The 13,693-nt window shown below is 49.0% G+C and overlaps 1 protein-coding gene and 2 non-coding genes across 5 annotated transcripts in view; 2 read left to right on the forward strand and 1 right to left on the reverse strand.

The window, feature by feature from the left end:
- Positions 1 to 2,207: 2,207 nt before the first annotated feature.
- trnap-cgg (transfer RNA proline (anticodon CGG)) lies at positions 2,208 to 2,279 on the forward strand. Its single transcript has one exon. It is a non-coding gene; the product is annotated as a tRNA-Pro (tRNA).
- Positions 2,280 to 2,447: 168 nt separating this feature from the next.
- trnap-agg (transfer RNA proline (anticodon AGG)) lies at positions 2,448 to 2,519 on the reverse strand. Its single transcript has one exon. It is a non-coding gene; the product is annotated as a tRNA-Pro (tRNA).
- Positions 2,520 to 11,891: 9,372 nt separating this feature from the next.
- Positions 11,892 to 13,693, forward strand: part of LOC139276106 (myelin protein zero-like protein 1) — a 125,548-nt gene continuing 123,746 nt past the window's right edge. For all 3 annotated transcript variants that reach the window (XM_070893600.1, XM_070893599.1, XM_070893602.1), the window contains exon 1: positions 11,892 to 12,005. The gene's annotated coding sequence lies outside the window, so the exon portion shown is untranslated. The remainder of the gene's footprint in view (positions 12,006 to 13,693) is intronic.

Consider the following 13,693-nt stretch of genomic DNA (forward strand, 5'->3'; position numbering starts at 1 on the left):
TGTTCCCAATGTTGGGGAAGTCCAGAACCTGGGGTCACAGTCTAAGGATAAGGGGTAAGCCATTTAGGACCGAGATGAGGAGAAACTTCTTCACCCAGAGAGTTGTGAACCTGTGGAATTCTCTACCACAGAAAGTTGTTGAGGCCAATTCACTAAATATATTCAAAAAGGAGTTAGATGTAGTCCTTACTACTAGGGGGATCAAGGGGTATGGCGAGAAAGCAGGAATGGGGTACTGAAGTTGCATGTTCAGCCATGAACTCATTGAATGGCGGTGCAGGCTCGAAGGGCCGAATGGCCTACTCCTACACCTATTTTCTATGTTTCTATGTTTCTATGTTAAGCAAAAGTTGCATTTGCATTAAGTTACGTTTTTGCCTTGCCTGCAGTGGCCTGGCATCTGCATTAATGCTTAGCTTAAGTAAACTGATGTTATAATAAAAGAATGAAGAAATAATGCTGAACAACTGTAAATATGTTATGCTTAACGTAACTATAAGAGAATGTACAACAATTGTTAAACTCAGTAAAAAAAAATATTTAACAGAACGAATTGTTAAAAATATTTTATAAACACCCTCCCACCCCCCCACACCTCCCCCCCCCCCCCCTGCCACACCAAACAACAATGAATGCAAGAACTTTAAAAACATGTATATTGAAAAATCAGCTAACCCCCCTCCCTACCTGCGTTTCCCTCCGGATCCTTTCCCACCCCGTGTTTTAACACCACCCGCCCGAAGATGGTGTGCAGCGGGCAACGGCAAGCCTTCCTGCCGTGGTGGAGGTGACAGAGTAGAAGGCAAAGCCCGAGGCTCGTCTTCCGAGTCAGGAGGAACTGTATCCTCCGTACTCGCCTGAGTGCTAGGGGTCGCACTCTGAGCTGACATGACACCTTGGGGTGCCGCGCCGTGTCCAGCCAGCAACGCATGCTGAAGGGCATTGGTTGCGGCGGTCTGCTCCCAAATCCCCTCCAAGGTCTGCCGTGCTAACTCTGTTTGGATGGTAGACCAATTGGAGAAGTTTGTGTTAAACTGGCTCCAGTTCGTGGAGAACTCATGGAACCCCTGAATAAGATCGCGACCGTCTCCCTGCACAGGGAGATCAAGCACTCCGTCTGCCCTTTTACAGTAGGCGATTGCTCACCTCGCTGACCCAACCTCTGTTGGGTCGGCGTTCGCAATATATTGCGCCTTGTCGTTACCGGCTGAACACTGCATTGAAGCACTGCATTGAACCCAGCATTGAAGCACTGACCACACTCGATCAGCTTCGTTGGGCAGGCCACATAATTTGCATGCCAGACACGAGACTCCCAAAGCAAGTGCTCTATGCGGAGCTCCTTCAAGGCAAATGGGCCAAAGATGGGTAGCGGAAACGTTACAAGTACACCCTCAAAGCCTCCCTGATAAAGTGCGACATCCCCTCTGACACTCGGGAGTCCCTGGCTAATGACTGCCCTAAGTGGAGAAAGTGCATCTGGGAGGCCGCTGAGCACTTCGAGTCTCAACGCCGAGAGCATGCAGAAATCAAGCGCAGGCAACGAAAAGAGCGTGTGGCAAACCAGTCCTACCCACTCCTTCCCTCAACGACTATCTGTCCCACCTGTGACAGAGTCTGTGCCTCTCTTATTGGACTGTTCAGCCAGCAAAGAACTCACTTCAGGCTTGGAAGCAAGTCTTCCTCGAGTAGGAGGGACTGCCGATGATGATGATGATGAAGACGACTCGGTAAGGCCACTCAGTGGCGCTGTGCTGGTTGGTGATTGAATTACCCTGCTCGGCACTGCCACTGTGTGGCACTGTGGCGGCACGGTTGTAATACTCCGTACAGCCGCGTGGTGGCGATGTTGTCGCTGCCCGGCTGTAGTACTGTGCGGCATCGCTGGACGACGCTGTGGCGGCACAGTTGCAATACTCCGCGCGGCCGCGTGGTGGCGATGTTGTCGCTGGCCGGCTGCAGTACCGTGTGCTGTCACTGGATGGCGCTGTGGCGGCACGGCGCGTTTCTCCTGCGCCACGGGTAACCCCGCGCTCAGGCGTTTCTGTCACCGGCTCCCGGGGAGAAGCCGAGCGATCACCTGTGGGGCCCGACATGAAGCTTCCGCCCCGCCCCGGGCAGGAGCTGAACCCGACGCAGGAGATGAAAGCGGAGCGGCGCGGAAGGGTAGATGGAGAAAGCGGTTGGCAGTGAGTTAAATGGCAGCTGGCTCGTTGGTCTAGGGGTATGATTCTCGCTTCGGGTGCGAGAGGTCCCGGGTTCAAATCCCGGACGAGCCCAATTTTACTTTTAAAGTTGTTTCTTTTTTAATTATTTATTTTTTGGAATCTCTGGCTGGGTCCCATTCGCCTCCTTTGTGGTTCTCCACGTCTTGCAATGTCCGTTTTTGCAAAGAGTGCAGTTTTTAAAAAAAAAGGCAGAAAAGATGCAGAAATTAATCCAAAATGGGGCTCGTCCGGGATTTGAACCCGGGACCTCTCGCACCCTAAGCGAGAATCATACCCCTAGACCAACGAGCCGGGCGGAGGTCCCAGCCGCAGCCCGGCCTGTCTGCTGTGTGCCGCCCGCCTGCAGGGAGCTCAGCAAATGCTGACTGCTCAGTCACTGCCAGCTGCTGCTGCTGCTGCTGCAAAATGTCAGCTTCAGCACAGCAAATGTTAATATCTATTAGTTATCATTTCCTTTTATCGTTCATCACAACGTGCTGGTGATGCTAAACCTTATTTAAAGTGTCAATATTCTTTCCACTGTGTATTTGTTCATGCATTGTAGGATTATTCCTGAAGTGCCGTATTAGCTTCTAAATAATTTAAACAGCCTGCACGGTACCATGGAAACCACAGAAATTTACACCACAGAAGGAGGCCGTTCGGCTCATCGTGCCCGCACCAGCCGACAAAGAGCTATTCAGTCTAATCCCACTTTCCAGCTCTTGGTCACTATGTTTTTTTAATTTAATATTTCACACTCCTCCCTGATTGCAATGTCTGCGTCGCCCCTCTCTTTTGTGAAAACAGATGCAAAGTATTCATTAAGAAACATACCCACGTCTTCCACCTCCACACACAGGTTACCTTTATGGTCTCTAATACTCCCTACTCATTCTTAATGTATTTATAAAACATCTTTGGGTTTTCCCTCAATTGGTATCGCATAGTAATAAGAAATTGTTGGTCAGCTGTTATCCGGACAAATGTAGAGGTCCATCACTCATGAGCAGCGAATGCAGTATTCTAAATTGCAAGAAGTACAAGTAAATCATCTGGAAGGAGTGTTTGGGGCCTTGGAAGGTGGGAAGGGAGGAGGTGAAAGGGCAGGTGTTGCATCTCCTGCACCTGCACGGGAAAGCGCTGTGGGAAGAAGTGTTTCACCAGCCAAAACCATGCTGCCTACCAGCACCTAACACCAGTGAGATTCCCATCGACCTAAAACATTAACTCCGTTTCTCTCTCCACAGATGCTGCCTGACTGCTGAGTATTTCCAACATTTTCTTTTTGAGATTATAAAGAATTGACCATCTTTGATTTCTCGGGATAGTGGGGGGAGGGGGCAAGAGACCAGAGAGCAACTCTCGGGGTTATGGGGGTCAGAGAGCAACTCTTGGGGTTATGGGGGTCAGAGAGCAACTCTCGGGGTTATGGGGGTCAGAGAGCAACTCTCGGGATTATGGGGGTCAGAGAGCAACTCTCGGGATTATGGGGGTCAGAGAGCAACTCTCAGGATTATGGGGGTCAGAGAGCAGCTCTCGGGATTATGGGGGTCAGAGAGCAACTCTCGGGGTTATGGGGTCAGAGAGCAACGCTTGGGGTGGTGGGGGGGAGGGGTCAGAGAGAGCACTTTCCAAGGGTGGTAGGGAACTATTCATGGGGGCACTTGTTAGAATTCTCTATTTTCCGATACACTGTCTACCACTACCAGTGAGTAAAAATATTTTTTAGGCAGCCGAGGTGCAAAGACACTCAACAACAGCAAATCCGATAACCTGTGACACATGCCCACAGTTTGCAAATGATCAAACCTCCAGGAATACATTTTAGGCAACCCTTGTCCGAAATATTTTTTTTAATAAAAACCTGATGACAACAAAATGGTTTACATAGTTATTAGCAGGTTAATATATAAAACATAATTATCTCACACAACTTCAGGATTTTCCACTTAACACCAAAGATCTGAGTGGACGCATGCAGACGTTTAGTACAATAACTTCTTTTGTAGACACAGAAGGAAAAAGATCGGGGCTTTGGGACCTTTTGGCTGCTTATTTTGTACAACAGCCAGCAAGCCCTGCAGCCATTAACACATCAGCGACTGACTTTCTTACCTCTCCTCCAGGCACTAGGCTCTTCCCATGGAAGGGGGATGGGTTGTCTGTGCCGGGGAAGTAGCATCTGTCTTATGTAAATTACTTGAAATTGAAAATACAAGCGAATTCTGAGTTATGTCAGCTGGAGTGCACTTCAGAGACGCTTCACCTGATTGGTACCCAGGCAGGTGGCTGGGGGGAGGGGGAGAGTAGAAATTATCAGCTGGAACAGCTTTTATTTAAAAGATTAGTTTGAAATCCTACTCAAGATTCATCATCCTGTTTGCATTCTTCTCTCCCGTAAGTCCAAATTTGAATGTTTATGGTGCTTAACTGGTTTAGCCATTCATCGCCAAATCTGGCTGGATCACATCAAACATTGTCGGGCTCTGCTCTTCTCTGCCAAAACTGCTTGCTAGTCCAGGATCAGCCTGGAATGCAAAGATAATGCCTGGGTTCTTTTCTCCACTACCAACCGTCTCCTAATCGTCTTTCCCCGCCCCTTCCACCCTGACCTTTAACAACAAATGCAAGGAGCTAATGGAATTCTTTGCCACTAAGATTGAGACCATCCATTCAGCTGCCTCTGCTGCATCCCTTGCTTCCCATAACCCACCAGGCCAAACTTCCCCCTGCCCTTGCCTTGAACTTGCATCTTTCTCTAGTTTCTCTCCTATCTCCCCTAATCCCCTTTCCAAGCCTATCTTGTCCATGAGACAACTTTCTTCTCTCTCTCTCTCTCTCTCTCGCCTATTCCCCCTAAACAACTGACCATCAAACTTCCCTTCCTGGACTTTGTACTCGCTGATATTGTCAATGGTTACCCCTCCTAAGGTACTGTCCCCCTCTGTTTCAAATCTGCCGTCATGATATCTTCTTCAAAAAACCCACCCTTGATTCCTGTGTCCTTGCAAACTACCGCCGCATTGCCAGCCTCCCTTTCCTCTCCAAAGGCCTTGAACATGTTGCCACCTCCCAAATTCGTGCTCATCTTTCCAACAACTCCATGTTTGAACATTGAACATCTCCAATCAGGTTTTTGTCCCTGCCACAGCAATGAAACGGCCCTAATTAAAGTCACATATGACCATAGTACATTATTCCTCCTCATCCTTCTCAAAGTGTCATTGTCACAGTTGACCACTTAATTCCTCCTCCAACGCTCCTCCTCCATTGTGTGGGACTGCCCTCACCTGCTTCTACTCTTGTCTATCCAGTCGCAGACTCCTGCAATGGCTTCTCTTCCCACCCCTGCACCATTACTTCTGGAGTCCCCTCAGGATCAATCCTTGACCCCCCCCCCCTATCTACATGTGGCCTCTTGGTGACATCATCTGAAAACGCAGCGTCAGTTTCCACATGTATGCTGACACCACCCAGCTCCACTTCATCACCACCTCTCTCAACCCTTCCATAGTCTCTAAATTGTCAGACTGCTTGTTCGATATCCGGTACTGGATAAGCAGAAATTCCTTTAAAACAAAATACTGGGAAGACCAAAACCATTGGGTTTGATTTTCCCAGGTCCCACCCGGGGGATACGATCCCTGGTGCCGGGGATCAGTCGCAATTCCTGGGAGGCTGAGGCCGAGTTGTGATCATGGGGGATAGAGGTGATGGATGTTACAGGCCAGTATTGTGTCTGTAAGCACTCTAGTAATGATTCCATGAGGTAAGGTATTGTACTTGTACTGTGGTGACCTTAGTCCATTTATTACAGCTCCTGAGTGAGGGTACAGCATGGTGAACTCCCTTCTATACCTGGTTACCTGTCATGTACACGTAACCCCGAGGACTCCACCAGTTGCACCCTCTGGTGGTACAAGCATAGTGTATGCAGTGTGAAGGTACATCCAGTAGTCTTATGTAACTGTACATTGAGTGTACAGGGAGTATACTTATACATACACAACAGCCCAGGGGTGGGGGGGGGGGCGGGGGGACGGGGGTCGGGTCACCAACCCTTGAGAGGGCCAGGCTGATGGTGAGGGAGCTCAGGAAGCACTCCTGCTCCTCCTGGCCCACAAGCATTGCTCCCCAAGGCTGAGGCCACCTCATTGGGGCCACCGGGAATCCCGAGCCCCGGGATCCCCGGCCAACTGCAGTAACACCTGCAAAGCAGGTTAAAGTAGCGGCTTAAAGCCTCATTATCATATGTAAATTGCCACCCCGTCTCCTGGCAGCAGATTGGCAGCTCATTCCCCTCCCTCCATCCCGCCTGAGTGAATCATTGAATCATAGAATCATAGAAATTTACAGCACAGAAGGAGGCCATTTCGGCCCGTCGTGTCCATGCCAGCCAACAAAGAGCTATCCGGCCTAATCCCACTTTCCAGCTCTAGCTCCATAGCCCTGCAGATTACAGTGCACATCCAAGTAGTTTTGAAATGTGGTGAGGGTTTCTGCCTTTCAGGCAGTGAGTTCTGGACCCCCACAACCCTCTGGGTGAAGAAATTTCCCCTCAGATCCCCTCTAAACCTTCTACCAATTACTTTACATTTATGCCTTCTGGTTGTTGACCCCTCTGCGAAGGGAAATAGGCCTTTTCTATCCACTGTATCTGGGCCCCTCATAATTTTATACACCTCAATGAGGTCTCCCCTCAGCCTCCTTTCATTCATGGAAAACAAACCCAGCCTATCTAATCTGTCCTCATAGCTAAGGTTCGCCACAGCTAACATCCTCGTAAATCTCCTAACCCTCTCCAGTACAATCACATCCTTCATGTAATGCGGTGACCAGAACTGCATGCAGTACTCTAGCTGTGGCCTAACTAGTGTTTTATACAGTTCAAGCATAACCCCTCTGCTCTTATATTCTATGCCTCGGCTAATAAAGGCAAGCATCCCAGATGCACTTCCTCCACTTAGGGCGGTCTTTGGCCAGGGACTCCCAGATGTCAGTGGGGATGTTGCACTTTATCAGGGAGGCTTTGAGGGTGTCCTACCATTTAATGTATATTCCCTTCCCTTGTTAGCCCTCCCCAAATGCATTACCTCATACTTCTCCGGACTGAATTCCATTTGCCACTGTTCTGCTCACCTGACAAGTTGATTGATATCTTCCTGCAGTTTACAACTTTCTTCTTCATTATCAACCACACGGTCAATGTTAGTATCATCTGCAAACTTCTTAATCATATCCCCTACACTCAAGTCTAGATCATTGATGTGTACCTGAAAAGGCAAGGGACCTAGTACTAACCGCACAGGAAACAGACTTCCAGTCACAAAAACACCCATCAACCATTACCCTCTGCTTTCTGCCTCTGAGCCAATTTTGGATCCAACTTGCCACTTTGTCCTGGATCCCATGGGCTTTTACTTTCATGACCAGTCTGCTATGTGGGACCTTATCAAAAGCCTTGCATATACACTACATCATATACACTACATCAAACGCACTCATCGACCCACCTTGTTATCTCCTCAAAAAATTCAATCAAGTTAGACACGACCTTCCCTTAACAAATTCGTACTGAGTGTCCTTGATAAATCATGTCTTTCTAAGTGAAGATTTATCCTGTCCTTCAGAATTCTGTCCAATAATTTCCCCACCACTGAGATTAGATTGACTGACCTTTAATTACTCGGTCTATCCCTTTTTTCTTTCTTAAACAAAGGTACTACATAAGCAATCCTCTAGCATGATGCCTGAAGCCAGAGAGGATTGTAAAATGATGGTCAGGGGCTCTGTTATTTCCTCTTTTGCTTCGCTTAACAGCCTGGGATACATTTCATCCGGGCCTGGGGACTTATCCACTTTCAAAGCTGCTAAACCCGTTAATATTTCCTCTCTCACTATGTTTACTTAATCTAATATTTCACAGTCCTCCTCCCTGATAGCAATATCTGTATTGCCCCTCTGTTTTGTGAAAACAAAGTATTCATGAAGAACCATACCCACGTTTCCCGCCTCCACACACACATTACCCTCAGGGTTTCTAATAGGCCCTACCCTTTATTTAGTTATCCTCTTACTTTTAATATATTTATAAAACATCTTTGGATTTTCCTTGATTTTACTTGCCAAGAATTTTTCATGCTCTCTCTTTGCTTTTCTAATATCTTTTTTAATTTCAGCCCTGCACTTTCTATACACTCTAGAGATTCTGTAGTATTTAACCTTTGATATCTGTCATAAGCTTCCCTTTTTTGCTTTATCCTAAGCTGTATGTCGTTAGATATCCAGGGGGCTCTAGATTTGTGAAAGTGGGCTGGTTAGAGGCAGACTGTGGTCGGGGGTTCACATTTTTTCAACTCTCCCTCTGTCGCCCCCGCCCCATCCCCCACACCTCCAACCCACCCGCTCTTATCTCAGAAAATTCCAGCCATTGTCTTTGGTCCCCACCACAAACTTCATTCCCTGCCCACTAACTCCATCCCTCTCCCTGGCAACTGTCTGAGACTGAACCAGACTGTTCGCAACCTTGGTTTTATATGTGACCCCGAGATAAGCTACGGACCACATATCTGCGCCATCACTAAGACTGCCAATTTCCATCTGTGAAAGATCACTCGACTCCACCCCTGCCTCAGCTCATCTGCTGCTGAAACTCTCATCCATGCCTTTATTACTAAATTTGACTATTCCAACACACTCCCGGCCAGCCTCCCATGTTCTACCCTCCATAAACTTGAGGCCATCCAAAACTCTGCTGCCTGCGTCCTAACTCGCACCAAGTCCCATTCACCCATCACCCCACTGATCGCTGACATACATTGTCTCCCAGTTAAGCAACGCCTCGATTTTAAAATTCTCATCCTTGTTTTCAAATCCCTCCATGACCTTGCCCAAAGTTCCCAGTCAACTGTTTGGCTGCACAGCAATCTGGAGGCCCTGTGCAGGCCATTCTTCGGCTTTTATATGGTAGAATCCATGCATGAGCAAAAATGTGAATGGGCCGCACAGCCAGTTAAAGAGACTGCACACACACAAAATTAGAGGGAACATTGGCCTCACCCCTCCCTATCTCTGCAATCTCCTCCAGCCCCACAACCCTCTGAGATATCAGCGCACTTCTAATTCTGGCCTTTTGAGCATCCCAGATTTTAATCGTGCCTTCCGCTGCTCTGGAAATCCCTCCCTAAACTTTTCTGCCTTTCTCTTCTCCTTTAAGATGCTCCTTAAAACCTCTTTGACCAAGCTTTTGGTCATCTGCCCGAATATCATCTCCTCCTTATGTGGCTCCGTGTCAAATTTCATTTGATAACGCTGTTGTGAAGCGCCTTGGGGTGTTTTACTTTGTTAAAAATGCTTTATAAATGCAAGTTGTTGTTGTTTCCATGATTTCTATTCCTCAGTCTCCCCATTCTCCATTCCCCACTCTCCTCCTTGCCCCCGACTATCTCGAATCCCCTGATTTCAAAGCCCTCCTGATTTCAGAGACTCTCTGAATGCTGACACTTGCCAATCCTGAGCCTCCCGATTGCTGACTCTCCAGCACCCCGTTAGCTGCTCTCCACAAGGTCGCGGCTATCTGCACCGCTGCTCCAGTGATGTTACTGGGCCTGAAGCTTTCACAGCAGTCGGCGATGTTCTTGGACATGCACTTGAAACTTGAAGTGATGTAACCTACAAGGCTACGACCAAGTGCTGGAATGTGGGATTAGTCTTTTTTGGGCAGCACAGACACGATGGGCTGAATGGCCTCCTTCGATGTCGTAAATTTCTATGATTCTGTGTCCTACTGCACGACGACATGCAGCCGTGATCCTTACCAATGGATCCATTACAGACCCAATCCACGTCCGGACTGGGGTCAAACAGGGCTGCGTCATCATCCCAACCCTCTTCTCAATCTTCCTCGCTGCCATGCTCCACCTCACAGTCAACAAGCTCCCCGCTGGAGTGGAACTAAACTACAGAACCAGTAGGAACCTGTTCAACCTTCGTCATCTCCAGGCCAGGTCCAAGACCACCCCAACCTCTGTCGTCAAGCTACAGTACGCGGATGACGCCTGCGTCTGCACACATACAGAGGCTGAACTCCAAGTCATAGTCAACGTATTTACTGAGGTGTACGAAAGCATGGCCCTTACGCTAAACATCTGTAAGACAAAAGTTCTCCATCAGCCTGTTCTTGCCGCACAGCACTGCCCCCTAGTCATCAAGATCCACAGCGCGGCCCTGGACAACATGGAGCATTTCCCATACCTCGGGAGCCTCTTATCAACAAGAGCAGACATTGACGACGAGATTCAACACCGCCTCCAGTGCGCCAGTGCAGCCTTCGGCCACCTGAGGAAAAGAGCGTTTGAAGACCAGTTTCAAAACTGCCACCAAGCTCATGGTCTATAGGGCTGTAGTAATACCTGCTCTCCTGTGTGGCTCAGAGACAAGGACCATATACAGTAGACACCAAGTCGCTGGAGAAATACCACCAACGATGCCTCCGCAAGATCCTACAAATCCCCTGGGAGGACAGATGCACCAATGTTAGTGTCCTCGACCAGGCCAACATCCCCAGCATTGAAGCACTGACCACACTTGATCAGCTCTGCTGGGCAGGCCACATTGTCTGCATGCCAGACACAAGACGCCCAAAGCAAGCGCTCTACTCAGAACTCCTTCACGGCAAACGAGCCAAAGGTGGGCAGAGGAAACGTTACAAAGATACCCGCAAAACCTCCCTGATAAAGTGCAACATCCCCATTGACACCTGGGAGTCCCTGGCCAAAGACCGCCCTAAGCGGAGGAAATGCGTCCGGGAGGGCGCTGAGCATCTCAAGTCTCATTGGCGAGAGCATGCAGAAATCAAGAGCAGGCAGCGAAAGAGCGTGCGGCAAACCAGTCCCACCCACCCCTTCCCTCAACGACTATCTGTTCCACCTGGGACAGGGGCTGTGGATCTCGTATTGGACTGCTCAGCCTCCAAAGGACTCATTTTGAGAGTGGAAGCAAGTCTTCCTTGATTCCGAGGGACTGCCTATGATGATGGTGATAAATTTCTATGATTCTATGTCACAGAATGGAGGAGGTGTATGCGGGCGCGCGGCAGGTGGGGATCGAAGCGAAGGTGGGGATGGGGGCGTTGAAGGGGACGTGTGCTAAGGCGGGGTGAAGTTGGGGATGGGGGCGGAGGCAGAGGGCTAAATGGCCTTCTATGTCGTAAATTCCGATGTCACGGAGCGAGAAGGCCGGGGCGGGGCGAAGGTGGGGATTGGAGGGTCTGCAGCGGGAAATTTTAATAATGGACCCCCGGGAGAGGTACTCCGCCCCACAGCCCGGGAGACACCCAATCATTCCGGAAGGGTTGGGAACCTAAATCCACAAATATTTTTTGGCCTGCTGAGTATTTTGCAACATCTTGTATTACACAATAATATTGTGTGAATGACATTGTGTGTGCGTGTGACTTGCGCTGCCTGGCTCGCTCAGCGCCGGTTGTGCGCATGCTCTATCCCGAGTGGAGCACGCACGTGGAAAAAAATCCAGTCACAGCCGGATTACGTCACTGATTGGCAGCCAGATTATCCACTCAGCGACTAAATTGCAGTGGCGTCGCAGCGAATCAGCGGAGGGCAGTGGGGCGGGCTGGAGTCTCGCGGCACCCCCTGCGAGCAGAGCATTGTGGGAGAGCCACAAGTCGCCTGAGGGCTGGAAGCCGATTAGGAGAGTCAGGGTGTGGAATGGTTCAGAATATCCCCAGCGCCGGCATGGAGGCCTGTCGGGCTGCGATCTTCCTCCTCGCACTTGGTAAGGGAACGTGTCTTGTGGGGTTTTTGTTATATTTGATGGCTGTAGTTTTTGCTGTTACTGTGTTTGTTTTTTGCGACCCTTCCTGTCTCCATGTCTCTGTCTGCATTACTCTCGTGCACTTGTACTTGTGGTGTAAGCAAACGCTTTAAAAATGGAGCTACTGTAGTGCAAAGTGATTGTACCCAGTCAGTCTGTGGTTCAGGGTTGTGTAACCTTGAGGAATGAAGTGACTACTTTGTAGCTTTGATGGTTCGAGTGTGGGTCTGTAATGTTGTTCCAATAAATTGTCGATTTGCATTGAGGAATACAATAGGCAATCATAGTCCAGTAATAATATCACCCAGTGACAGAGTTTTGGCACTACACTCAACATTGGTATCACTGTACACAGTATGATTAAAAACTTTTAATTTGAAGTTTTATCGCATGACTTTTCTCTGTTCTACTTGGTTAAATGGTGGTTGGATGTGAAATTTCAACTACAACTTCAAATATAACAAAACCCCACAAGACACAAAGGAGCACTTTGAAGATCTCCTCAACCGAGACTCTGCCTTTGACTCGAGTGTTCTCAATTCCAACCCGCAGTATGCTACCCACCACCACCTCAGTAAAACCCCAACACTGCATGAGGTAGAAAAAGCCGTAGGACAGCTTAAAAAAAAACAACAAGCCTACGGGAGCGGATGGAATCCCTGCTGAGGCAATGAAATATGGCAGTGAGGCACTGTTGGTGTGAACATATGACCTTATCTCTCATCTGGAGAGTGAGAACATGCTGCGAGATCTGAGATGCAGTGATCGTGATCATCTTTTTAAAAAAGGGGATAAGTTTGACTGCGGCAATTACAGAGGAATCTCTCTGTTATCAGCCATTGGTAAAGTCGTTGCTAGAGTCCTCCTCAACCGTCTTCTCCCTGTGGCCGAGGAGCTCCTCCTGGAGTCACAGTGCGGATTTCGACTCCTACAGGTACAACGGATATGATTTTTGAAGCGTTGCAGCTGCAAGAAAAATGCAGGGAACAGCGCCAGCCCTTATACATGGCCATCTTCAACCTTACAAAGGCCTTTGACACTGTCAATCGCGAAGGTCTATGGAGCGTCCTCCTCCGTTTCAGATGCTCCCAAAAGTTTGGCACCATCCTCCGCCTGCTTCACGACGACATGCAAACCGTGATCCTTAGCAACAGATCCATGACCGGCCCAATCCACGTCCGGACCGTAGTCAAACAGGGCTGCGTCATCGCCCCAACCCTCTTCTCAATCTTCCTCGCTACCATGTGCCACCTCACAGTCAACAAGCTCCCCGCTGGAGTGGAACTAAACTACAGAGCCAGTGGGAACCTGTTCAACCTTTGTCATCTCCATGCTAGGTCCAAGACCACACCAACCTCTGTCGTCGAGCTACAGTATGCGGACGATGCCTGCGTCTGTGCACATAGAGGCTGAACTCCAGGACAGAGTCGATTGTATTTATGAGGCGTATGAAAGCATAGGCCTTACGCTAAACATCCGTAAGACAAATGTCCTCCACTAGCCTGTCCTCGCTGCATAGTACTGCCCCCTCCCCCCCCCCCCCCCCCCCAGTCATCAAGATCCACGGTGTGGCCCTGGACACCGTGGACTATTTCCCATACCTTGGGAGCCTCTTATCAACAAGAGCAGACATTGACGACGAGACTCAA

This window comes from Pristiophorus japonicus, chromosome 11, assembly GCF_044704955.1.
Source record: "Pristiophorus japonicus isolate sPriJap1 chromosome 11, sPriJap1.hap1, whole genome shotgun sequence".
Classification (NCBI taxonomy): domain Eukaryota; kingdom Metazoa; phylum Chordata; class Chondrichthyes; family Pristiophoridae; genus Pristiophorus; species Pristiophorus japonicus.